Source organism: Onychomys torridus, chromosome 16, assembly GCF_903995425.1.
Source record: "Onychomys torridus chromosome 16, mOncTor1.1, whole genome shotgun sequence".
NCBI classification, from domain to species: domain Eukaryota; kingdom Metazoa; phylum Chordata; class Mammalia; order Rodentia; family Cricetidae; genus Onychomys; species Onychomys torridus.
In genome coordinates, this window is record NC_050458.1 from 24114957 (window position 1) to 24142598 (window position 27642).

General features: G+C 41.7%; 1 protein-coding gene across 2 annotated transcripts in view; it reads right to left on the minus strand.

Moving 5' to 3' along the window:
• Zhx1 (zinc fingers and homeoboxes 1) overlaps positions 1 to 23611 on the minus strand; it is a 35006-nt gene extending 11395 nt beyond the window's left edge. Inside the window, exons 1-3 of one of the 2 annotated variants that reach the window (XM_036208232.1) lie at positions 23288 to 23611; positions 14389 to 14502; positions 2046 to 2195 (exon numbers count right to left, since the gene is read on the minus strand). The gene's annotated coding sequence lies outside the window, so the exon portion shown is untranslated. The remainder of the gene's footprint in view (positions 1 to 2045; positions 2196 to 14388; positions 14503 to 23287) is intronic. The other variant, XM_036208231.1, reaches the window with a different exon arrangement.
• Positions 23612 to 27642: the final 4031 nt, after the last annotated feature.

A 27642-nucleotide genomic window follows, 5' to 3' on the forward strand; every position in this document is an offset into this window, starting at 1 on the left:
TTAAGGAAAGGAGGAAAAAGAGGAGGGAGTGGGATATGTGTGGCAAGACAGCATAAGGGAAGACTCTGGAGGGGAGATGAGGGCAGTACAGTGAGAGGGGTTATAAATAATAACAAAGTATAACAACATGTATGTATGAAAGTACCATTTTAAAATGTGTCCTATGCCGGGCGGTGGTGACGCACGCCTGTAATCCCAGCACTCGGGAGGCAGAAGCAAGCAGATCTCTGTGAGTTCGAGGCCAGCCTGGTCTACAGAGCTAGTCCAGGACAGACTCCAAAGCTACAGAGAGAAACCTTGTCTCAAAAAACGGAAAAAACAACAACAACAACAACAAAAAGTGTTCCCAAAAAACTCTTTATTTGTAAGAGATTATAAAGAAATCTCCGAAATTCAAAACTATTTAGCTGTTATAAACTAGTATCTTCTAATCAAATAGGAATCATTGAATCATTGGTATTTCAAACTATCAATCACACAGCTATTATCATTAAAAGCAGGGGATTCTCTCAGAGGTGAGTGGTAGCAATGAGACTCTGCATTCAACCTCCAGCACCACAGAAAAGAAGCAACAGCAGAGAATTCCCAATGGCTCCACTAAGTGGAAGAGCAGTGTGGGAACATGAGAACACTGTGGAAAGGCAGGAAGTCAGCCACCTTGTGACTTCATTCTCCTGGCTCAGAAAGAGGCTGTCCTTAACTGGAGTGAACTAACAGCTAGAAATCAAAGACAAAGAGGCTTGTTTTCTGAAAGTAGTAGTTTTCAAAATTGATGTTTTAAGGCAAGGAGCCCTTTCTTCAAACAAAATTCCTCTGAGAAGCTGAAATGTAAGTCAAATTCTGTTTATTAATGTACTAACTAAAGATCTTCATATTAGTAAAATAATCAGTCTTAGAAAGACAAATAGCTCATATTTTATCGCTCTTGTGGATGCTAAGTTTTATACAGACACATAAAATCATGTACTTATGTAGGACATGGAACAGAAGGAAAACTAACCAGGAGAATGAGCGGGAATCACAGGAGGGGGCAGAGAAAGGCCAGGAGGGTGAGTATGGTCAAAGCACTTGAATGTCTTTTGAAGCCCATTGCCATGTACAACGAGTATATGTCACTAAGTACACTTTTTAAAGGACACAAACAGAGGAGCCAGCTGATTGAAGGAGAGAGGGGCTAAACTACTCTCTGACAATAAATAGTCCAGGATCCCAGGACCCCACTTCTACCTCTGAGGAGTTCTAGGAGGCTTTTGAAAAACTGTGTCTTACAAACTTAAGACACTTTCAAAACAATGTATCAATTTCACCAAATCATCTGACTATGCCACTACTGTGCCATGTTATCTGAAACAAATCTAGAGTGAATGCAGTGTGACTTTCAGTCAACTGAAGAAGGCAGACCAAATGGAGGCAGACCAAACTGGAAGGCCAAAAGTTCAAGGCCAGCCTGAGCAATTCAGCAAAACTGATTAAAAATTAAGTGTAAACTAAACAAAGTGAGGGTGGCTAAGACTTGCTCTTAGTGGTAAGAGCACTCAGCTAGCCCACAGGAGGATCCTGGGTTCAAGCTCCAATATGGGAAGGGAAAGGCAGAATCCAGGGAACCCAGGGATAGAGCAAAGCAGCAGTTAGTCACAAAGGCCGCAGAGGAGAGGCTGAGTAGCCCAGGCCCCTTTCTGGATCTTCAGAAAAAGATTCAACTTTTTAATTAATCTCTTATTTTTTTAAAGATTTGTTTATTTGTATGTGTGTTGGTGTATATCTGTGTGAGGGTGTCGGATCCTCTGAAACTGGAATTACTGACAGTTCTGAGCAGCCATGTGGGTGCTGGGAATTGAACCCAGGTCCTCTGGTAGAGCAGCCAGTGCTCTTAACCACTGAGCCATCTCTCCATCCCCCAACTTCTTATTTTTTTAATCTTATATAGCACATAATAAGAATATACTATCAAATTATTACTTTTGCTTCTTTTTCTACCAGCTCACTAATTCAGATTGGTAAGTAAAAATTTAAGCAGATCTAAACAAATTGTACTTTATCCTTACATTTAGTATGTGTGCACTTGCAGACATCAGGAGACAACCTGCAGGAGTTGATGCTCTCCTCTCACCACGTGAGATCCAGGGACCCAATTCAGATCGTTAGGCTTGGCAGCAAGCACCTTTACCCACTGAGTCATCTTGCCAGCCCTAGATCTAAACAAATTTTATAAGTTTAAGTATTTTTACTAAAGTCATGAAAAATATGTTTATGCTATATTATAATCTACTAATCTATATCAAAGTTCTTTTTCCTCTGAAAATATTGGCCTTAGAAACATACATAATTTAATTCAAGTTACTGAAAAGAGATCTTTAAAAAGAGAGAGAGAGAAAGGCTGGAGAGTTGGCCTTAATACTACTTGCTGCTCTTCCAGAGGACCTGACTTTGGTTCCCAACACCCATGTTAGGTGGCTCACAACAACCTGTAACTTCAGCTCCAGGAGACTTGACACCCTCTTCTGGCCTCCACTTGTACCCCTGACCCCGAGTGTAGCATATACCATCATAGACACATACACATAAATAAAGATAAATCTTTAAGAAGGAAAAACTAAGGATTAAGCTCAGCATGTGCACAAACCTATAAATCTAGCACTCAAGAAGCTGAGGTAAAAGAATCACTGGTTAGTTCCAGGGCTACCTGGTCTATACAGTGAACACAAAGCCAGATCGGTCTACATATGGAAACTGCCCCCACCACAGGGTTTTTTTTTAAAGGCTTTAGTTTAAAAAACAAAAAGCAAGCAGCTTACCTCAAGATATTTCCTATTGCTTCAACTGAGGTTACTTCTGTGTCTAACTATACAGACCTATGAGACTCTTTCCTCCTCTAAAACTGCTCACTACAACTTGCCTTCAGGTCTCTTTGCTTTTGCTAACAAAAATGGACTCTGGATATTAGATAGTTCTTCTTGTGATCTGAATGAAAATGGCACCCATGAGCTCATATACCCTCAGCTGGTGGAACTGTTGGGGAAGCATTAGGTGAGGCCTTGTTAGAGGAGGTGTGTCACTGTGGGTGGGCTTTGAGGAATTAAAGCCTATGTCTTGATGACGGGTAAGGACTACCCTTAATCTGTGGGTAAAAGGACAAATGTTTAGAATGTAGTTAGGGATTATGTTGATTTAGTAAAGTGGTGGTTGTAGGTTCTCCTCATAGTTCCACAACAGGGAAAGCCCACCAGGCCTCAACCCTTCCTTCATAAAGAACTGCAGGCAACTAAGGAATGCTGAGAGTGGAGAGATACTCTGATACCAAACGACATCCTTCAGCTAAGAAGGTTATGTCTGGGAATACATGTATATATACACATATACTTAGAAGCATGAAGCAACAATTAAGAGAGAGACCACGAATTTGAAAGAGAGCAAAAGAAGCACATGGAATGGTTGGGAGGGAGTAGAGCGGGGAGAAATGATGCAATTATATCATAATCTCAAAAGTAAAAAGGGGGGAAAGTCCACACCATTCCCAGTTCACAATCTGTCTTGTGATTGTGGAGCAGATGTAAGCTGCTACTCTAACACCATGCCTGCCTGTTGGCTGCACCCACCTGCCCCCTGCCATGATGGTCATGGATTTTCACCCTTTGGAACTCAATAAAGATTCAGCTCAGCATGCTGGCACAAACTTACAAACTAAAAACTTTATTTTATAAGTTGCCTTGGTGTTTTGTCATAAAAACAGAAAAATAACTAAGACAGTTCTTAAGAAAATATGAGAATCTCTACTCCCCTCAAAGCTTTAAGATTTGACCAAATGGCTCAATTCTGCATGTGAATTTGGCCTAAAACTAGATCAAAGCACAAAAAGGTGGAATATGGAGATAGTTAAGTGATTGTTGAGCAAGCACAAGAACTGAGTTCAATCCCCAATACACAACAACAACAACAACAACAGACATGGACATGGTAGGGCACTTTGAATTCTAGCACTGGGGAGACAGAGACAGAACCCTGGAGCTCCCTATCCAGCCTAGTGTACTTGGCAACAAGTTCCAGGCCAATGAGAGATCCTGCCTCAAAAACCAAAATGGACAGAACTAAAGAAATGACAGCTGATTATCCTGTTTTCCACTGGCACACACATACATGCACTACACACACACACACACACACACACATACACACACACACACACGCTACAACAACAAAAAGAATCTTCATGGCTATTAATATAAAGTTATAATTTTGTAGGAAACAAGAATTTTAGTACAGCTGACCAATTTTATGGAAGAAGGAAGTCAGTCAGACACAGGTTAGTTAATTCATAAAGCTGTATGGAGCAGCATAAAACTGCGGGATTTAGAGTTGTTCTCTCAGTAAAGTTCTGGAAAAGATATTCAACTTCATCCTAAGTCTTCTCACCTATAAAACCAGGACTCTTCAAAAAATGGACTTCCCAACGTGTGGAATGTCAGCCATGTGCCAGGTACTGTGTCATGCACTGGGGATGCGGAGGGAGCCAATACAGACCGCCTCTGCTAGTACTGTCACGACAGTGCAGCAAGGGAAACCGGCGGTCAAACACTACTGGGAACAGCTCTGACCAACAGCAAGAGAACCAGCAGGAACTGTATAAAAGCACAGCACAGGAGCCTCCGGAAAAGCAGCAGAGAGAAGACTTCTCTAGGGAAATAGGAATAGCCTCCCTCAAAGGCAGAGTCAGTGTTTTCTTCACAGCTCATATGCACTAAGAGTTTAACTGATGCTATCTTCCACTTTCAAAAATTCTTTGGGGAAAATAAGGGATAGCATTTGTATATTACAAAATTTTTATTTTTGAAAGTACCTTAGCTGACAAGACACAAATTGAATTAAAAGGTAGGAATAAAAATCACTACTATGGACCAGGTGCATGTTTGTAATCCCAGCACTTGAGAGGAGAATCAGGAGTTCAATGTCATCTTCTGCTACACAGTTGGTAGCATGTGACCTGTGGTGGTATGGAAGAAAATGGCCCCCAAACAGAGTGGCACCATTAGGACATGTGGCCTTGTTGGAGTAAGTGTGGTTTCGTTGGAGGAATGTGTCACTGTGGAGGCAGACTTTGAGGTCTCATTTTTGCTCAAGCCATGCCCAATCAGACAGTTCACTTCCTGTTGCCTACAAGATGTAGAAATCTCAGCTACCTCTCCTGCACCATGTCTGCATGCATGCTGCCATATCTCACACCATGATGATAATGGACTCAACCTCTGAACTATAAGTGAGCCACTACAATTAAATATTTTCCTTTACAAGAATTGCTTTGGTCATGGTGTCTCTTCACAGCAACAGAAACCCTAACTAAGACACAACCCTATATCAATTAAAAATAAATTATTAAATAGGTGGAGAGACAGGTCAGTGGATAAAGCACCTGCCACAGGAGCATGAAGACCAGAGTTCAGATCACTGGAAACCCCCAAAAGCTGGGTAGGCAAGGTGGCCCAAATGATATCCCAGCATCACACATATATACACAAAATGGTATTATGATAGTATGGTCCCAATTAATCTCCCTTGTCATTAAAGGCAATGACACTGTCACAGGAAAACTACTGTAGAGAAATCACTATTGGAGAAACACCTCCTCCTCTACTTGGAGTCCAACTAAAAGTGGCTCCAAGCCAATCTCAGGGCCTTGTACTATAGAAAGTAGTTAGAGGTCAGCTTCACTGGGTCCTGCCATACTGGGCCCTAACACACTTTTAAAAAGGATCTAAATACATCAAGCACTGTATGTACAATTACTTTTGGAAACTGTTTTTAGTTCAAAGATCCATAGAGAAATTATGTTTTTAAAAGCTGATTAAATCAGTTGTTACACTGTTATTAAAAATGGTAACAGTCAGCTGGACAGTGGTGGCGCAAGCCTTTAATCCTGGTGGCAGGTGGATCTCTGTGAGTTGGATGCCAGCCTGATCTACAGAGTGAATTCCAGGACAGCCAGAGGTGTTACACAGAGAAATCATCTCAAAGAAAAAAAAAGGGGGGGATAACAGCAAGGAACATGGAAAGAATTTTATCCAAATGGTATGTTTTTTAAAATGTGAATAAAATCTGAATTATATTAATAATTAAGAATATATATATATATATATATATATATATATATATATATATACACACACATACTTTTGGACAAAGACTATATGAAAATATTTTTAAATTAAAATGGACATTTCATATGTTATAGGTGGAATGTTTTTGATATTTATATCTTTTCTTTAATATTATTTGGTACTGTTTTTCTTGTTTTCTTGTTGTTTTTTTTTTTGTCTTTGTTTTTGTTTTTGTTTTTTTGTTTTTTCGAGACAGGGTTTCTCTTGTAGCTTTGGAGCCTGTCCTGGAACTCACTCTGTAGCCCAGGCTGGCCTCAAACTCACAGAGATTTGCCTGCCTCTGCCTCCCGAGTGCTGGGACTAAAGGCGTGTGCCACCACCACTGCCCAGCCGATACTGTTTTTCTATAAAATACAACAAATAATAGTTTTAAGGGCTTAAATTTTATGTTTGTGTTAATTCTAATCCAGGACCAACTAAATAAGCAAGTTTTTTTGTTTGTTGATGCAGGGTCTTGCTACAAAAGCCCAGATTGGCATCAAGTGTAAAAATCCTCCTGCCTTAGCCACATGACCTTATTTCACTCGGAGCACTAGGATTGTAGGACATACACAGATCAAGCTGGAAACAAGTTTTATTTTTATTTTTAAGGCAAAAAAAAATGTTACACAAAGGCTTTCAATGGGTATCAGGAATCAACCCCCAGCATGTGTGTGTTCAGGTGTATTTTAGAACTTTTTTTGGATCTGGTTCTAAGAGCCCTCAAAATCACCCATATTCTCTAGGGTGTGAATCTGGCCAAACAAGTTCTATCTACATCCTGGCTTTTCTGAGGATAAGATGCTTCTCAACTAGCTCATGATTCTGAACTCACTGAAACAATTACAAGTCTTTCTCTACCGAAAGACTCAATGAAAGCAAAATGTGTTTCATCACAGCATAACAATGTGGGAGTTCTTATACAAGTTCTTCTTTTCTGGTCAGAAAAAATGTGTCTGGCTTCCCACTATATCTCTAGAAGCCAACAAAGAGAATATTAAGGGCCCAGAAATGTTTAAAAACTTACTTTAAAAAAAATTTTTAAGGGGCTAGAGAAGTAGCTCAGTTGGTAGAATGCTTGCCCAGCATGCATCAAATCCTGAACCGGCTTCCCAGACAGGCACAGTGGCACACACCTGTAATCCCAGCACTCTGGATGTAGAAGGTGAGGATTATAAATTCAAGGTCATCCCTGCCCACAGAAGGAGCCTGGGATACATGAGACCCTGTCTCATATTTGGAGAGGTGTCTGGAGAGATGGCTCAGCAGTTAAGAGCACTGGTGCTCTTCCAAAGGTCCCAGGTCTATTCTTGCACCCACATGGTGGCTCACATGCATCTATAACTCCAGTTCTAGGGAATCTGGTGCCTTCTTCTAGCTTCTGTGGGCACCAGGCATCAAAGTTGTGAACATACATACATACATACATACATACAAGCAAAACAATCATATACATAAAAAAATTTAAAACCTTTCATTTCTTTAAATGCTCATCTATGGAAGAACTATTGAAAACACTGTTTGCTTTACAGATTACTTGTAATAAGTCCATACTGACAAAAGTCACCTTAGTCATCAGAATGTGAAAATACTCTCCAATCTAAAGCATGCCATTTATTAAAACAAGCAGTTAACATTCAATAAACACTTGCTAACATCTAAATTTTACTAGTAATAAATAAGTTTTATGTGTGAATAGTCTATAACTAATTTATAGACTAAGAGTTAAACAAGAGTAAAAAAATATCCAAAGGACTATTTCTGTAGTAAAATTCAAGTGAAAAGAGCATAGTTCTTGCAACAACAGCAAATAAGATTTGTACTTAGAATCATGACTTCTGCTCTGTTAAAAATTATAATGACACAAAACAAGTTCAAAATATTAAAAAGTAAGGATTATTTTTTTTCACATAGAAAGTGAATAGGGATGAAGAGATGGCTCAGTGTTTAAAAGCTCTGGTTGCTCTGCTAGAGAACCTATGTTTGGTTTCCAGAACCCACATGGAGACTCACGAACATCCATTCTTCAGTTCCAGGGGATGTGATGCCCTCCTCTGGCTTCCACAGGCACCAGATAAACATGTGATGCAAAAACATACATGCAGGAAAAATACCCATATTCAAAAAATAAAAATAAATACTAAAAAATTTAAAGTTACTGGATTTCGTGCTTCTAATAAAAATGTTAAATGTTCTTAAAATGTTTATAAATTAGACAGAGTCATAGCTGTACTGAATTCCCAATTATTTTAGACTATCTTGTATTTCAAATTAAATGATTAACAGATAAAAGTATTATGGCCTACTTAGCCACAAAAGATGTTATTTTGGCAACACCGTATATGAATAAAAAATATTTTTATATCAAATCTGGGTCAAATAAAATATTTTAGAAGATGTTATGGTTTATATTAATTTTTATCTAGCATCAATTAAATAAACAAATAACTAAATAATAAGTTTACTTTATTTTTTATTATTTGTATTTAGTTTTTATTATTTTATTTATTTTTATATAATAAATATTTAAATTTATTATTTATTATTATTTTATTATTTACAACTAAATAATAAATAAGCTTTTTTAAACTTTCTCTTCAAGATTTTATTTATTTTTACGTGCATTGGTATTTTGCATTGGTATATGTCAGTGTGAGGGTGCCAGATTCACTGGCACTGGAGTTGCAAACAGTTGTTAGCTGCCATGTGGGTGCTGGGAATTGAACTTCTGTCCTCTGGAAGAGCAGGCAATGCTCTTAACTGCTGAGCCATCTCTCCAGCCCAGTAAAACTGTTCTTAAGAAGCAAAATTGTGTGCACGAGGAATCCGTAGGCATCTTCATTCATATAGATTTCCTGAGAATTCTCGGGGTTCTATGTTCCATTCAGTTTCACTTTTTCTCTGAGTCGGAACTCTATTTGGCTAGCTGAAAATATTTACTTTCATGTGTTTTCCTTTCACATTCAAAGTAAAAATTTAAAATTCAGTAAGAGCACAAAATGCTTAAAATAGTACACAAAGAAAAATGGGATCCAATTAAAACAAAAGGTATCCATTGTACTTAAATGAGAAAGACAGACAAACACATGCAGAGGTACAGTGGCCTTCATATATTTAAGGTATTTTCACATTTAAAATGTAAACATTTAAATAGTTCAGTTCTTAAAAATATTAAATTATAATTTGACAACACAAATGTGTACCAATCTGTGGTCGTTTGAATGTAATTGGGCCCCTATAAGATCATAGGGAGTGGCACTATTAGGAGGTGTGGCTTTGTTGGAGTGGGTATGGCCTTGTTGGAGGAAGTGTGTCACTGTGGACAAGCTTTAAGGTTTCCTACGCTTAAGCTTCACTCAGTGTGACAGTCCTTCTTGTTTTCTTCTGATCAAGATGTAGCCAGCACCATGTCTGCCTACAGACTGCCATGTTTCCCACCATAATGCTAATGGAATAAACTCTGAAACTGTAAGCCACACCTCAATTAAACGGTTTCCTTTATAAGAGTTGCCATGCAAGAAGGAGACCACTTCCTAAATATAACACCAATAGCACAGACACTGAGAGCAACAATTAATAAATGGGACCTCCTGAAACTGAGAAGCTTCTGAAAGGAAAAGGACACAATAAATAAGACAAAATGACAACCTACAGAATAGGAAAAGATCATCACCAACCCCACATTTGACAAAGGGCTGATCTCCAAAATATATAAAGAACTCAAGAAACTAGACATCAAAATACCAAACAATCCAATTTTAAAATGGGCTACAGCTTTAAACAAAGAATTCTCAACAGAAGAATCTCAAATAGCCAAAAGACATTTAAGGAATTGCTCAACATCCTTAGTCATCAGGGAAAAGCAAATCAAAATGATTCTGAGATACCATCTTACACCTGTCACAATGGCTAAGATAAAAAAACACTGATGACAGTTTATGTTGGAGAGGATGTAGAGCAAGGGGAACACTCCTACACTGTTGGTGAGAGTGCAAACTTGTACAACCACTTTGGAAATGTATGGCAACTTCTCAGAAAATCGGGAATCAATCTACCTCAAGATCTAATGATACCACTCTTGGGCATATACCCAAGGAATGCTCAATCATACCACAAGGACACTTGTTCAACTATGTTCATAGCAGCATTATTCATAATAGCCAGAACCTGGAAACAACCTAGATGCCCCTCAACCAAAGAATGGATAAAGAAAATATGGTGCATATACACAATGGAGTATTACTCAGCTGGAAAAAACAATGACATCATGAAATTTGCAGGCAAATGGATGGAACTAGAAAATATCATCCTGAGTGAGGTAACCCAGACTCAGAAAGACAAACATGGTGTGTACTCACTCATAAGTGGATACTAGATGTAAAGCAAAAGATAACCAGACTACAACCTACAGCTCCAGAGAAGCTGGCTAACAAGGAGGACTCGAAGAGGGGATGCATGGATCACCCTAGGAAGGGGAAATAGATGAGATCTCCGGAGTCAACTGGGAGCGATGGAGGGGGACAATAGAGGGGAAGGGATGGGGGATGAGAACATGAGGGAACAGCAGGATGGTCGGGCTGCAGGAGGGATGGAGTAGGAGAGCAATGGAAGACATACCTTGATAGAGGGAGACATCATGGGAATAGGGAGAAACCTGGAGCTAAAGAAATTACCAGGAATCCACAAGGAAGACCCTAGCTTAGACTACTAGCAATAGCCTACCCTGGTAATCAGATTGGTGAATAACCTGTCATCATAGAGCCTTCATCCAGTAAATGATGGAAGCAGATTCAGAGATCCACAGCCAAGCACCAGGCCGAGCTCCGGGAGTCCAGCTGAGGAGAGGGATGAGGAGTTGTATGAGCGTGGGGGGGGGATATGATGATCAAGATCATGATGGGGACATCTACAGAGACAACTGAACCTCATGAGAACTCATAAACTATAGACTGACAGCTGTGGAGCCTGCATGGGACTGGACTAGGCCCTCTGCATACAGGAGACAGCTGTGGAGCTGGGTCTGTTTGCAGGGGGTGGGGGAGCTGGCAGTGGGGTCAAGATATATCTCTGGTGCATGAGCTGGCTTTTTGGAGCCCATTTCCTATGATGGGATGCCTTATTCAGTCTTGAACACAGTGGGGAGGAGCTTGGTCTTGAATGTACCAGGCTTTGCTGACTCCCCATTTGGAGGAGGGGATGAGGGATGGGTTGGGAGGAGGAAGCTTGGGGGAAACAAGAGGAGGGATGAGGGGGAAATGTGTGGTTGGTATGTAAAATGAATACAAAATATTAAATTTAAAAAAACAAAACAAAAAAACACGCCGGGCACTTGGGAGGCAGAGCCAGGCGGATCTCTGTGAGTTCGAGGCCAGCCTGGTCTCCAAAGCAAGTTCCAGGAAAGGCACAAAGCTACACAGAGAAACCCTGTTTTGAAAAAACAAAAACAAAAAAAGTTGCCGTGGTCATGGTATCTCTTCACAGAAATAGAAACCCTACCTAAGATACAATCCAAATGTTTTTGTTTTTTAATATTACTGGCACTTAGAATCCTTACCTAAAAGGTAAATCTCAAAAAAAAAAAAAAAAAAAATGTCAAAACGAAAAGAAGTCCAGTATTAAAGTAACTAGAAAGAGGAGATGGATATGACAAAAGTGAAGGTTAATTTCAGAGGATCCCTTTGCTAATGCTAATGAAGGCTGAAAGGTAAGAACTCACTGCTACCTGTTTTTGTTCAAATCAGAGAATGGACCTTAAGGACACCGAAGACTGAAGAGTCCAAGTTGGACAGGTTCCTGCTAGAAAGCTCTGATCCCAGATTTGAGGAGGAAAATGTCTCTTGGACATTAACAGCCCAGTTTGCATATACCCTCTGTGAGGGAGGGAGGTGTGCTATACCCAGTGACAGAAACTGGTTCTGTCATGAAAACTGACTTGTTGATAGTGTGCGAATGTGAGCTAAAAGTTCTTGTCTGCTGTAGACAGTTTCCCTAATGTTTGCAAGGTGTGTTCTGTCTTTCACACCAGTGTTGTTCTTAGACTGAGTAGAGCTATCCTTAAGAAGCTAGAAAATCAGGGCTGGAGAGATGGCTCAGAGGTTAAGAGCACTGACTGCTCTTCCAGAGGTCCTGAGTTCAATTCCCAGCAACCACATGGTGGCTCACAACCATCTGTCATGAGATCTGGTGCCCTCTTCGGTATACATAATAAACAAATAAATCTTATTTAAAAAAAAAAAAGAAGCTGGAAAATCATTCATCTGTCACCTGTATTTATAAAATAAGGTAATTTTACCTATTTCACTGAGGATATGTTTATTTGACTTAAAAAATTTAAAATAACAATTGTATTAAACTATTTCAAGCATACAGTATATAACCTAATGTTTCCTATAAAAGCCAAAATTAGATAAAATATATGAGAATTTAAATACAGTCAAATATTTAAAAATTGGTATGGTATATACCATATATAAATATAAATAAATATAAATAAAAGCATAACACCCTAATTTGCATAATTATAATTTACTATTATCAGTGGCCTGTATATTTATAATATATTTTCAAGTATTTATGTCATAAAGTTATTTTTTTAATTACATTTCTTTTTTTAAAGATTTATTTATTTTCTATGCATTGGTGTTTTGCCTTTGTGTATGTCTGTACAAGGGTGTTAGATCCTCTGGAACTGGAGTTACAGACAGTTGAGAGCTGCCATGTGGATGCTGGGAATTGAACCCGGGTCCTCTCGAAGAGAGCCATTGCTTTTAATTACCTAGCCATCTCTCCAGCCTTTCATTACATTTCTTTATTTTTAGTCTGTGAGCATATGTGCCACAGGAAACGTGTGAATGTCAAAGGACAACTTGCATGGGTTAGTCCTTCCTTCTCCAGTGTGCGTCTCAGAGATCAAACTTAGGTCATAAGGCTTTACAAATGACTAAGCTATTTCACTGGCCTTGAATTGTTTTGTTTGTTTAGTTTTGTTTTAAGACAGGTCTCACTGTAAGGTCTGGAATTTGCTATGTGGAACAGGCTGGTCTCAAACTGAAGAGATTCCCCTTGTCTGTGCCTCCCAAGTTCTGGGATTAAAGGCATGTGCTACAATTCCCATGCCTGGTTACATTTTAAATATAGTGAAAAGAGTAATAAAATGTTTAGATTGACTTTCCCACATTAAAGGTCCTTCACTGATGATGTTCCTTTGTCTACATTATTAGAGCATCTGGTGTAGTACCTGATGCATGGCAGAGTTTGGAAAATATTATTTGAAGAATAGATTATACATACCCGAAATAAGATGTGTTGAGGGATTAGAGAGACGGCTTAGCAGTTAAGAGCACTTGCTGTTCTTACAGAAGCCTTACGTTTGGTTCTTAGAACTCTTGGCAGGCGGCTCACAACCACCTGTAATCCCACTTCCAGGGGTCTGACACCCTCTCCTGGCCTGCACAGGCACCTGCACCCACATGGTGCACAAATATATTCAGGACTGCACACATACAAAAAGTTAATCTTTAAAAAATAACTTACGATGAAATTTGCTTTTGCCTTTGAAATTAAAGCAGTCAAAATTTATATAGTTGTTAGAGTTTGAGAGGAAAAGTGTTTTTAAAAAGTATTAAGCTTACAGTTGCTTTTTATTATAATTTTTATTTTTTACTCATGTGTACGTGTATGTGTGTCTGAGTGTGAATGTATGCCACGTGTGCAAGTTCCACATGGAAGCCAGAAGGTGGCATCTGATTTCCTGGAGCAGGAGTTAGAGGAAGTTGTAAGCCACTGGATGGGTACTGGGAACTGAACTCAGGTCCTCTAAAAGAGGAATAAATGCTCTTTTTTTTTTGGTGGGGAGAGTTTGAGACAGAGTCTCACTATGTAGTCCTGGCTGTCCTAGAACTCACTCACAAAGATCCGCCTGCCTCTAGCTCCCAAGTACTGGGATTAAAAACAAGTGTCACCACACCTGGCTGCAGGAAGTGCTCTTGACCACCACTGACCCACTCACTCTCCAGCCCTTAGCTGCTACTTTAAGGAAAGCTTTTTTTTTTTTTTTTTTTTTTTTTTAAATAAAGAGGATGACTCCCTTTTTATTTTTTTAAGAGAGAGAGAGAGACACCAGAGGCAAAAAGAAAGCATTAGATACCCTGGAATCTGGAGTAGAGGCAGCTTTTTAAACATTAGCAAACACAGTATTATAGATTCCTAATTGAGTACATCTATATTGGGGCTTCACCATCCCTGAATAATGAATACATACCTGCCATAGCTTCCTCAGCATTTTGTTCATTAAAGCAGAAGGTTATCCCTTCAAATGAGGTACCTGGCTCAGGCCATCATCACAGATAGTCCCAAAGTAGCTAGCAGTCTTCTCCTACAAAGAAAAATATACTGTTATGTTATTATTCTAGATATTACTTAGGCTTATTAACTATTACAGTTTATTTAGGTCTAGGCTTTTGTTTTTGTTTTTGTTTTTTGTTTTTTCGAGACAGGGTTTCTCTGTGTTGCTTTTGGAGCATGTCTTGGAACTCACTTTGTAGACCAGGCTGTCCTCGAACTAAGAGATCCACCTGCCCTGCCTCCTGAGTGCTGGGATTAAAGGCGTGCACTACCACCACCTGGCTAAACTTCCAAAATTCTATTGTGACAGAAGAAGTGCAAGAAGCAGCTTAAAGGAAAAAGGACTTGTTTTGGCTCACAGTTTTATGTGGGGAAGGCAGTTCAGCATTCATGGTTACAGGCTCATGAAGAGACTTGCTCACATATTCATGAACCCAGAAAGGGTCAGGAAGGCTGGCTGGGCTACATAGAAGCCAGAGACCCACTTCTTCCAGCTAGGTCCTACCTACTAAAGGGTCCATAACCTCTCAAAATAGCACCACCCCAAGCGTTCACATCCATGAGCCTACCGGGACATTTCACATTTAAGTCATAAGAGTTTTTCATTAGAAAGTTGCTACAAAATAACATTTCAGTGTGTGGTCAAGTATTAGTATTATATAATCAAAAAATTAGAATTGCTCCTCATGACAGTGCATGGCTTTAATCTCCCCCACCCCAGTGCTCGGATTAAATGTGTGCGCCACCACCGCCAGGCAACAGCATTACTTTTAAAGGTGAAAATATTTTTTGCTGTTCTTAAATTAGATCCTCTAACACACACACACACACACACACACACACACACACACACACAAAAAAAAAAAAAAAAAAAAAACCAAAAAAAAAAAAAAAAAAAAAAAACAGAAAATCATCTTTTATTTTCTCAAATAGCTTATCTTCTTATTCCTGCTAATGTTAAGTACAAGCTTATAAAGAGTTCATTTAATAAATAATGTAAATATATTAAAACATCCACTTGTTTTGTTTTGGTTGGTTGTTTTGTTTTTGTTTTTCAGGGCAGGGTTTCTCTGTGTAGCCCTGGCTGTCCTGGATCTCACTCTGTAGACCAGGCTGTCCTTGAATTCATAGAGATCTGCCCGCCTCTGCCTCCTGAGTGCTGGGATCAAAGGCGTGCACCAGCAGTAGCAGCAGCAGCAGCAGCAGCACCACCACCACCACCTGCCAAAACATCTACTTGTAAAACTTCTAAGTTGAGTAAAAGCTTAGGCCAAATAATTTCACAACTTTCATGAAAAGTCACAGAGCACCTTCCTGGCAGACCCAGCCAGGGAAGCATTGTATTCTCTCTATAGTTTGGGCTCTACAATTTTGTTTTCTAGTATCACCATATTCAGTCACTACAGGACGGGACTAGAAAACAGAAAACAGCTGCCAAAGAGGGAGGTCATCTTCAAAAGTAAACTATTACTACGGTAGGAAATTGGGACCAACTGCAGGTTATTCTGAAATCACACTGGAAGGGTAGATGTTTTCCTGAACACAGTCTCGTGAGATAAGCTGCCAAGACACGTGAGGGCACAAAGCAACACAGGCATAATAGATGGGCCCTTTGATTCTTCTGAATGAAAACTGAGCTTGTCTGATGCTATTCCAGTTCCCATACAGAGATTCCTTGAGGACATTTCTCTCTAATTCTGAGTATGTTTTTAAATTTAGGGTGAGTGTATTTCAGAAAATCAAGAGCTCAACCATGTATGTTATATAATAAAAAAGAACAAGCTGTTCTGGCAGCAGATCTAAAGACCTGAAAGCCTGGGCTCTGGAACCAGCTGGATTCAAATCCCAGCATGGCCGCTCACTACTGCCTGTCTGTGCCTCAGCCTCCTCATCCATAAGGTGGAGCAAACGATAGTGCTGTGAGGATTGGGAGAAGGAATATGTTTAGACTATTTTCTGGTACTTAATAAGAACACAATGAATTTTGTTTGGATTTTATTTAGGTATTTCTGTCAAGTTATATAACAAATGAAGTCCTTGTTTAAAATTGGATCAGTGCTAACAAATTATTAAATATTTTTAAAATCTGGGTAACAGTCAACCAGTATGTTGTACTCCCCATTTATAATCCTGATATATTAATACAAGTTGGTTTTAACAGTAGACAAACAATATGTTGTAATCCAACTCCCTAGACATGTACATACAAATAATCTTACAGTAATGAGGGAAAATTATCCATACTAACCTTTACACTCCCAAATACAGTCCATGCCCACTGAAGTGGTTTGGGTTTTGTTGGCGGGGACAGGTTTGGGGGTGTTGTTGTTGGTTTTTCAAGACAGAGTTTCTCCGTGTAGCCCTGGCTGTCTTGGAACTCACTCTGTAGACCAGGCTGGCCTAGAACTCACTCTGTAGACCAGGCTATCTTGGAACTCACAGCGATCTGCCTGCCTCTGCCTCTGCCTCCCCAGTGCTGGGATTAAAGGTGTGCACCCCCACCACCTGGCCAGTTAAGTTTTAACAACCTTCTATTTCCCAAAAATCAAGCTGTGAAGGGAAACAGATTTAGTGTAGCAGGAAGGCATAATCATGAGTGAATATTAAAAATAATATCTACAAATATCAAAGCTTCCCAATTCCTTTAATACCAACCAAAAGGAGAAAGAAATACATATTTAGGAAGAGGAAGAAGGGGAGTCAAATCACATAATAAACATTAAATCACCCAGAATTAATGCTATTATTTATTTGGGAGGATGGCAGTGTGCAGAGGACAACTTTTGGGAGTCCGTCCCCTTCTACCATGGAGGTTCTGGTTTGGCTTAACAGCAAGTGTCTTTACGCACTCAGCCATCTTACTGCTTTTATTCTAAATAACAAATAGATATCTATAGGTACTGTTTAATGCTGTACTTTTTAAAAATAAGCTCTGATATAAATTTTTTAAATTCTAAATCTAAATCTTGAGATTAAAACATTACAAATAAATAATCTATTCAGGATACAGTTAGCAGAGCATTCACATAGCATGCACAAAGCCTTGGATTCAATCCCCAGCACAACATAAACTGAGCCTCATAGTACACAACTGTAACCCTAGAATTTTTAGAAAGTGGAATCAGGAAGATCAGTTTAATGCCCTCCTTGGCTACATATGAAGCTTGAGGCCAGCCTGGGCTAAATGACACCCTCTCAAAACAAAAGGAAAAAAAAGGTATTCAAACTTAGCCACATGTCTGTAATTCCAACACTCAGGAAACAGGAAGACTGGAAGTCATAGGCCAGCCTGTGATACATTGCAAGACCATGTTTTAAAAACACAGAAACAAACATTTATTCAGCTGAATCCTTGAACAAATGTCATTCTGAAATTACCCATATATATTTGTTTTCTAAAATTTGTCATTGTACTTTTTTAGGCCAAAGGTACATATCAATTACACATCTGTGAATGTGTGTGTGTGTGTGTGTGTGTGTGTGTGTGTGTGTGTGTATCTTCATGACTCTTAAATATATTAAGGAATATTGATGATTCGGGGCTGAAGAGATGACTCGGCAGTTGGGAGCACTGGCTCCTCTTCCAGAGGACCCAGGTTCAGTTCCCAGCACCCACATGGCAGCTCACAACTGTCTGTAACTCCAGTTCCAGGAGATCTGACACCTTCACACCAATGAACAAAAAATAAAGTTAAATAAATTATTTTTAAAAAAGAATATTGATTATATAAAATGCCAAGATTAATTACCCTTTAAGAACAAAACCTGGCCGGGCGGTGGTGGCACACGCCTTTAATCCCAGCACTGGGGAGGCAGAGGCAGGCGGATCTCTGTGAGTTCGAGGCCAGCCTGGTCTCCAAAGCAAGATCCAGGAAAGGTGCAAAGCTATAGAGAAACCCTGTCTCGAAAAACCAAAAAGAAGAAGAGGAGGAGGAGGAGGAGGAGGAGGAGGAGGAGGAGGAGGAGGAGGAGGAAGAAGAAGAAGAAGAAGAAGAAGAAGAAGAAGAAGAAGAAGAAGAAGAAGAATTAAGAACAAAACCTGAGCCAGGCATAATAGTACACATCTGGAATCCCAGCACTTGTTGAGAAGAGCTGGAGACAAGCTTGGGTTACACTGTAAATTTTTTTAATTTACTTATTTTTCATATTATATGCATTGGTATTTTGCCATGGGTATTGGGTTCCCTGGAACTGGAGTTACAGAGAGGTGGGTACTGGGAATTGAACCCAGGTCCTCTGGAAGAGCAGTCAGTGCTCTTAACTGCTGAGCCATCTATCCAGCCCCTACATTGTAATTTTAAAGCCCTCTGGAATTAACACAATGAGACCACTCAAAAAGTGAGAAAGTTGCCAGGCAGTGGTGGCACATGACTTTAATCCCAGCACTCAGGAGGCAGAGGCAGGCAGATCTCTGTGAGTTCAAGGCCAGCCTGGTCTACAGAGTGAGTTCCAGGATAGCCTCCAAAGCTACACAGAGAAATCCTGTCTCGAAAAAACCAAAAATAGAAAATAGGAAAAAAAATGAAAAAGTTAAAAAAATTTAATCAACAAAACCTGGTAAGTACATAAAATTTTTGTATATTTATTATAAAAGTCTTATAAAATGCAGATTTCCAAAATGTAAACTCAAATGTACATTATGATTAGTATCTAAGTCACCAACTTTATTCAGGCAAATCTGGCCCTTATGACTATAGATATATCAGAGCAACAAGGATACAATAAATATTACAATGATATTGCAACAACACTAGGTGTTATTCAAGAGCCAGTATCAAAGCTCTAAAAGTAAATATAATTTAATCTACTTTAAGATTACATAAGATAATTTTAAAGAACCTTATTTCTGAAAAGAATTAAAAGTAAATATGCTTACCATAATGCAAACAGTCATAGTGATTTTTTTTTTTTTATGTATAATAGGGCTGGCAGAATGGCTGAGCTGGTGAAGTGCTTCCTGCACAAGCATGAGCAACAGCCTTCCATCCCCAGCACTATGTAGAAAGCCAGGCACTACAAGGTACACCACAGTCCCAGAGCTGGAGGGGCAACAAGGGATCCCTGCCGTTGGTTGGCCCACCAGCCTAGCCAGTGCAGCAAGCTCCAGGTTCAATGCAATACTCTATCTCAAAACACAAGGAAGAGAGTGACTGAGAAAGACATCCAATGTTGACCTGTGGCTTCTACAAGCACCTGCACATGCATGCACGGGCACACACAGATATGGGTAATATTGCCTATTATCCTAAACAATACAACAATCCAAGCATCCTCCTGAATAACTGCTGCATTGACTACAATGCTTAATTAAAACTAGATTAGTACTAACTTTCAACACATTTAAAATTCAAGTAAGTAGGCTCTTTTGAACCCAAATCTACAATGGTAAAACATAAATAAAAAAGCTATTTCCTCAACTATATTTGTGATCAATTTAATTATTTTAATAGCATTTTTATTTAAGTAGTAAACCATAACTTACAGTAAACTAAGTTTCAACTATTACATCTTCTGTTCAATGTAAAAAAAAAAAAATACCATGTGAGGATTAAGCACATTTTTTTTTTTTTTTTTTTTTACTAAGAAGCAAAGTAAAAAAGAATACTTGGCTGGAGCAAGAGCTCGGCAGTTAGGAGCATTGGCTACTTTTCTAAAGGATCCCCAGGACTCACATGGTGGTTCATGTCTGTCTGTAACTTCAGTTCCAGGAGATTCAACACCCTCTCTGAGGGCACTGCACACCGTGGTGTACAGACATACATGTAGGCCAACACCCAGACACAAATAATATATTTTTTTTAAAAAAGAGTGCATGACAATAAAAAAGGAAATACTTCATTACCTTTCCATCTGAATGTGAATTAAACAAAATAGAAAAAGTTCAAAACAAGCCTCCGCATCTATGCTATTAACTACTTTAGTGAAAAGCAAAACTCTGCTCCTTTTAACCAAAAACAAGAATGATGAAAGGTGAAACCACTGTGGCATCTTTCATGTCCTACCCTCAAACCTAGTGAAAAGCAAGCTCAGCTGTGAGGGAGATGAAACTACTGATGAGCATCTTCTATGCAGACACATTTATGTTTTCAGCCTTAGCATATTTTCAAACCATCTGGCATCTATGCCTCTCTGGTTTGCCAGACTAATCTGTTCAGAATGGAGTTTAACACTAGAGCTGTATGCATTGTGGGGAAACGGAGAACAGCACATATTTAGAGGAGTGTTCCAAATGCTGAGCCATAAGCTAGTTATACTTGACCTGTCTCTTTAAAACATTTCCACTGAAAACATTAAGCTCTTTGGAGAATACAAGAATGGCTCAGGACATCTGTATGAATCATAACTGTCATCAGTTATCCAAGTCACTATGGTTGGTTTTTATTCCTTGTTTTAATCTAAGCAGTCAAATGAAACATGTCAAGAGGTAATTCTACAAAAAAAAAAAAAATTGATGAAATACTGTAAATTCTATATATTAAAAACAAAAACAAAACAAAACAAAAAACCTCTAAGGGCCAGTGAGGTGGCTCAGTAGGTAAAAGCCTTTGCCATCAAGCCTGAGTCTGGTCCTCAGAACCTACACAGTGGGTGGAGAAGCAACTCCCAGAAGTCGTCCTTTGACCTCCACACGCATACAGTAGGATGTGCAGACAATAATAAATGTAAAAATGAGTGTGTAAGATGGACTGGAATGGAGGTACACACTTGCAATCCCAGCACTGAGGAGGCAGAGGTCTGACTTCCAGGCCAGCCTAGGCTATGATTGGAAAAGCAGTGCAAAATCTAAGATTGTTCATTTTACCTTGCCTAAAACTAGTCTCTATACCCTTACAATGCTTGGAGGAAAGGGAGAGAAGCCAGGAGAAAAACTATTCACGGATGTCCTTTTCCTTATACGCCGTTACCAAACTACTGTTACTGGCAGCTCTCAACCTTTCCTTCTCGAAATCTGGAATCAGAACCGCTTCTTTAGAAACTGAAATAATCTATGTGCCAACAGCCCTGTTAGAAGAAACTTTTAGTGATCCCGGTTACCAGCTTAAAATGATGACTTTTTCAGGGCATTTTAAAAAGAAACAGGTAATTGCCACTGCACACAAATTAAAACTTTAGGACAAAGACTGAGATACGATGACAAACACCACAAACAAAACAGTGCACTCATACCACACACACACACACACACACACACAACCACACACACACACTCATACCACACACACACACTCATACCACACACACACACACACACACACTCATACCGCACACACCACACACACACACTCATACCACACACACACTCACACTCATACCACACACACACACACTCATACCACACACACCACACACACACACTCATACCACACACACACACACACCACACACACACACTCATACCACACACACACCACACACACTCACACGACACACACGCTCACACACACACTCACACCACACACACACACACACACACACACTCATACCACACACACACACTCATACCACACACACACCACACACACTCACACGACACACACACTCACACACACACTCACACCACACACACACACACACACACACACACACACACACTTTTCCCGGGGGAGGAGGGGTTCTTATGGACTTTCATTTGCTATCACATTAACCTGAGAGAATTGCTTCTTCAAGTTACATGGAATCCCACCCTAATCACGTCCCAAATGCTCAATCAGCCTTTCTTATAATTTTCTCCTAATTAGTATCCCTTCTCGGTTTTTTGGGTTGTTTTTGTCTTTTAAAGAAGGGCTGGTGACAGAAAAGTGCTGTGGCATTCTACTCTACCCACGCTTCTTCCAGGTTGCCTTTCCCAGAGGCTTGATCCCTAAACTAAGGATAGCAAAGAGAATCTTTTTCTTTGGTTTTGCCCATTTCTTACTGGTACCCTTGGTGTACCGAAACAAAGAATTTCAAGTCCCTTCACTTGGAACTTCAGTGTAAACACACAGGGCAGAGCTTCTGCCATCAGGGCTCAGCTTGCCTGCCATCAGACCCCGATTCTTTTTATTTCATCTTCCTAGCCATTCATCCCCCACCTCAAGGAGTGAGTAGATCGTTCCCCCTAAGCCCCAAGGCTTGGAGATTCCTCCGGGCCATCACCCCCCTCCCCGCCCCAGTTCATGCGCTCCGGGTACCCTACAGGACAAGACAGTGGGTTTCCACCCTTTTTAATTAACTTCTCCCCTAAAATCCTGGTCGTCTTCAAAATCGCACTATACTTCTTAGGGATGCAACTCCGAGTCTTCGCGGCTGAGGTTGCCCGTTGGCGCCGACCCCGAAGCCAGCACACTCCCGTCCAGCAGGAGACCCTCTGCTGACGCTTCAGAAGGGCTGCGCCGCGTCCCCACGAGGTGGCCCCACGCCTCCGGAGGCCAGCGCTCGCCATCTCCCCCAGGACCCCAACTGTAGTTAGGGGTCCGCTGTCCCAGAGGCGTCCTCCCCCAGGGAGACCGGCTCCCCACCCCCCAGCACCCCCAAGTTACTCATTGCTCTCCCAAACCCCCGGCCCGGAGCTCTGTCCTCGCTCTGACGGCCCCCCAGAGCTCCGGGGAGTTGCGAAGCTGTCGGCCGCCGGCGCCTCCCAGGCCGGGTGCCTGCGGGTCCGATGCTGCGCGCCCCTACGCTGTGGGCTGGGTCTGCCCCGGGGCTGCCCGTCCCGTGCCGCGCCAGCGTCAGCGCCCGCGCCTCTCGGCTTCCCCACGGGCCACGAGCTCCTTCTCGGCTTCCACCCGCAGCCCCGCGACCGCAGCCCCCAGTACCCAGCCGGCTCGCGCAGCTACCTGCAGGGGCCGCCGCGCCTCAGCGCCTCGCCGCCGCCATCTTGCATTTCAGAGCGACTGCACTTTTCAGGGAGTCAACTCTGACCTGTGAACCCTAACCCCGGAACCACTCGGAGGGCCCTCGCGCGGGGGGCCCCCCACGGAGCCCCGCGCGGCCCGGCAGGAGCAAGACGCTAAGCCAGGGTGCGAGGGATACTCTGGTCCCGGAGCCTGCTGGGGCCGCAAGGAGGAGCCAGGCAAGGCGGGGCGAGCCGGCGCCCCACTCGAGGTCTCGGCCGCTCCACTGGGATGCGACCCAGGCCGCTCCCCCGTTCCCAGCGCTGCGGGAGGTGTGCGCCGCCCCGCCCTCTGTCAGGAGGAGTCACGCCCCCTGTCAGGAGGGGCCACGCCTCTGTCCTAGCAGCCACGCCCCTCCGCGGGAAGCTCTTCCCTCCGGCCTCGCGCGGCCCCGCCCCTCTCGGGCAATTGCTCCGCCCGCCGTCGTCAGAAGCTGCCTCCCGCCTCCCGCGACTTCTGTCCCTTTCTCCCATTGAAACCGCTTTGGTCTTCGGAAACCCCGCCTTCCCTGGAGCCTGACTCCCAAGGCCCCGCCCCTCTGTAGGCCACGCCCCCTGCCCGTCTCAGCTCCGCCTTGGGAGTGCCCTCTGGCTTCCAGCCGCGCCCCCTCCGGCTGTCAACAGTCCCGCGCTCCTGTCAGCAGCGGCTCCGCCTCTTCTAGCCCGAGTCCCGCGGGAGCCGCAGCTCCAGCTGCGGACAGGAAAAGTTGAGTGTGGTCCCACTTGGAGCCGCCGGCCTCTGCCTCCCGCCGCCGCCCCACGTCCCCCTGCGAGCCACGCACTGATGCCCACCGAGCTGTCAGTGGGCACCGGCCCTGCAGCGCGGCCCGCTGAGGACCTCATCATCTTCCCCCCCCCCCCCCGCCTCCTCTTCTCTTCCGCCCTCTCTTCATTGTTAAACTGAATATACGAACGGAGGCAAAAAGAAACTACTCGCTCAGAGTGTTTTCCCAGTCCCGGACAGAAGAGAACTCTTTGGCGCCTGGATGTTTAGTCCCCACCCCCATCCCAATCGTGGACCCTTTGTGCTTTGATATGATAGCAGGGCTCCACCAAGCCACACCAGTCCTAAAATCTGCAATCTGCAGTTGCTTGAAGGGAAGGCCTGGCTGCTGAAGTCGACGTGCACAATATTGAGTTGTATCCTAAAATTCTAAAACTTGTGTACGCTGAGGCGTAATGATCCAACCAGCAGAGGTACTCAACCCGGTCCCACTCTCACTGCGTTCTGAAACAAAAATTTAACTAGTTTCTTGAAACTAAATTCAGAATGTAAACTACTTACACAAATGATTTAAGAAATCAATATAATTTTTAATAAGAGCAAAAATAGAAAGTAGTTTATAATGCTGTACTAACATCAGTAAAAATAATAAAACAATACATTCCACAATGTATTTAAATGCTCTTGTCTGTCGTAAGAAAAATACAGGACGAAAGTGACGCACACACCCCTACACAGTTTATGCTCACCCAGAGACAATCCCAGGTCCACTGAGAAACCCATCTTAGGATTTAACTCTGAGCAAAGAAATATTTCAAATACAGAAGTTCATTCTTTTGTTCATACATTCAACCATTGGCTTTTTGAGCACCCCATGTGCCAGGCACTGTAGGAGATGGAAAGCTGAGTTAGACCATCCAGTTGTCCCCTGGTATCTAAAAGGGACCGTTCTGGAACCTTCCAGGATACCAAAATCGAGGGTTGTTCAAGTCCCTTCAATAAATTGCTCTGGCGTTTGCACATAATCCGTGTACATGCCCCCATGCAGTTTACATCATCTCTACCAGCATGATGTAGATACCAGGCAAAGAGCTGCTGTACCGTAACAGGCTAGCATAGTGACAAGGAAAAAGGCTGATGTGTTCAGCAGAAATGCAGCACTCCCCCCCCCCCCGGAATATTTTGGATCCACAGTTGGTTGAATGGCAGATATGGAAACCATGGATCCAGAAGACTGTGTTCTGGTTTCCAGGAGCTTACAGACTAGATGCTAAGCAAAAAAACATGCTCATGGAACACATCAAAGTGAAAAGCGAGGAGAGAAACAGAAGCGACTAGGCATATGGTCTTCACCTCTCTTCCCCAAGCCTCCCTCTGGTTCTGCCTTTTCATATTCCTCCTTTTTAGCACCAGTTTATAGTCTCCACCCTTCTCTCTAAAGCCGTCAGCCTGCTTCACTCCCTAAAGCCAACAGCCCAGAAGCCTCCCAATTTCAGGTCACTCCAATGGGGCATTTCTGTCCAGGAAAACAATTTCAATAGCGCAGTGCTGGGAACAGTATCCCTGGCTGAAGTTCTGCCAATTATCTGGCATCCTTGCACAAAGCAAGACTGTTACCAGCACTTGAAAAAAAAAAAAAAAAAAAAGGAGAGTTAGAGAGAGAGAGAGAGAGAGTTGCAGACTTAAGCAATATGCATATATGTTTCCATAGCAGATTGTGCCAGCCCACATAAATCTGTCTAGAGACCACGCTTACAGAGTAACTTGTTTTTATTAAAATAAACTCATTTATAAAAATTGTAAATATGACTGATTTTAACAGCTGCGCAGCTCCAGAAGTAAGTTTTACCCATGGATTGGCACCGTGAGAAGTCTCAAGTTTTTATGCATAAGCCTGGCGGCTTGTCATACACAGACTGGCATGACAAAACTTCAGGGCTGGTAGAGATGAGAAGTCATTCAGTATGTTTTTAAAAGCACAGTGCTTTTGCTCTTCAGAGCCTATGCCACCTTTGGAACAGCGAAAAAAAGTGTTCATAGGAAATAAAGCGCTTTGAATAAAAAGTGGTAAGTAGCAGGCTGATGGTGGAGCACAGGCTTCCAGCAGCTCTGTTTGTAGATGTCCCCTTCTGTTGTTCTCTGCCCTCTTTCCATCCTTTGTGAAAAAGCCGGTTTTAAAACATGATACCACAAAACAGACCAAACAGACATCAAACTGAGACCCTTTAAACATTGACTATAGTTAGGGGAACTTGAGAATTTTGCCCTCGGATGGCTAGTTCAGAAGGTGAACAAAAATGCTCCCCCAAACACACTTTCTTTCTTGTTTTCTGTTTGTTTGTTTTGTTTTGTGACAGGGTCTCACTATGTAGCTTAACTGTCCTGGAACTCACTATGTAGACCAGGCTGACCTGGAACTCATAGAGATCCACCTGCCTCTGCCTCGAGTGCCGGGATTAAAAGTGTGTGCCACCACACCTGGCTTGAAAAACAGCAACTTAAAAAAATCCATGGAAATATGCATGACTACTGAAAAAAAAACCTACACTCCACATCATTTAATATGGTGTTAAATCTCCTTCCTAAGCCCACTGATAATTAAAGATCAAGAATTAAGCTTTCTCTTCCTGTCTTCCTGCAGAGTATCTTTTCTTCTTTCTTTCGTCTAAAATCTTTTCTTTTTAAAGATTTATTTATTTATTATGTGTATAGTGAGTGTTTGACCTGCAGGCCAAAAGAAGGCACCAGATCTCACTGTAGATGGTTGTGAGCCACCATGTGGTTGCTGGGAATTGAACTCAGGACCTCTGGAAGAACAGCCAGTGCTCTTAACCTCTGAGCCATCTCTCCAGCCCCTTGTCTAAAATCTTAAGAATTGGCATGGTAGTTCATGCCTGTGATTCCAGCCTGGTCTACAGTGTAAGCTCCCAGGCCAACCTGGACCCTGTCTTAAAAAGAAACATTTTAAAAGCTTAAGGCACAGATAACCTTAGGGAAACAACACAACTAGGAAGTACTACATGAGCTAGGAAATGTAGTGATTGACTGTTTCAAAGTCTTAGCAGAGGATGCCAAGTAGCAGTTCTTAAATTTTAGTGTGCATGAATATGACTAGGGCACTTTACTTAAAAATAGGTGGTCAGACACACCCCACTCCTGGTATGAAATGAAAATATAGTGGATATCAGATGACATTGTGAATTTGCTTTTGACATGCAGCTGTAGTAACCTTTGTATAATTGACTAAGACTTCATGTTAATAAATATTGACCGAGGGGCTAGAGAGATAACTCAGTGGTTAAGAGTGCTTACTGCTCTTCCAGAGGACCTGAGCTCAATTCTCAGCACCTATATGCTGTGGATACAGCTCTGTATGCTATGAATGTGTTGCTCTGATTTGGTTGATAAATAAAACGCTGATTGCCCAGTAGCCAGGCAAGAAGTATAGTATAGGCGGGACAAGCAGAGAAGAGAATTCTGGAAAATGGAAGACTGGGTCAAGAGTCACCAGCCAGACACAGAGAAGTAAGATGTAAAGTACTGGTAAGCCACAAGCTATGTGGCAACTTATAGAT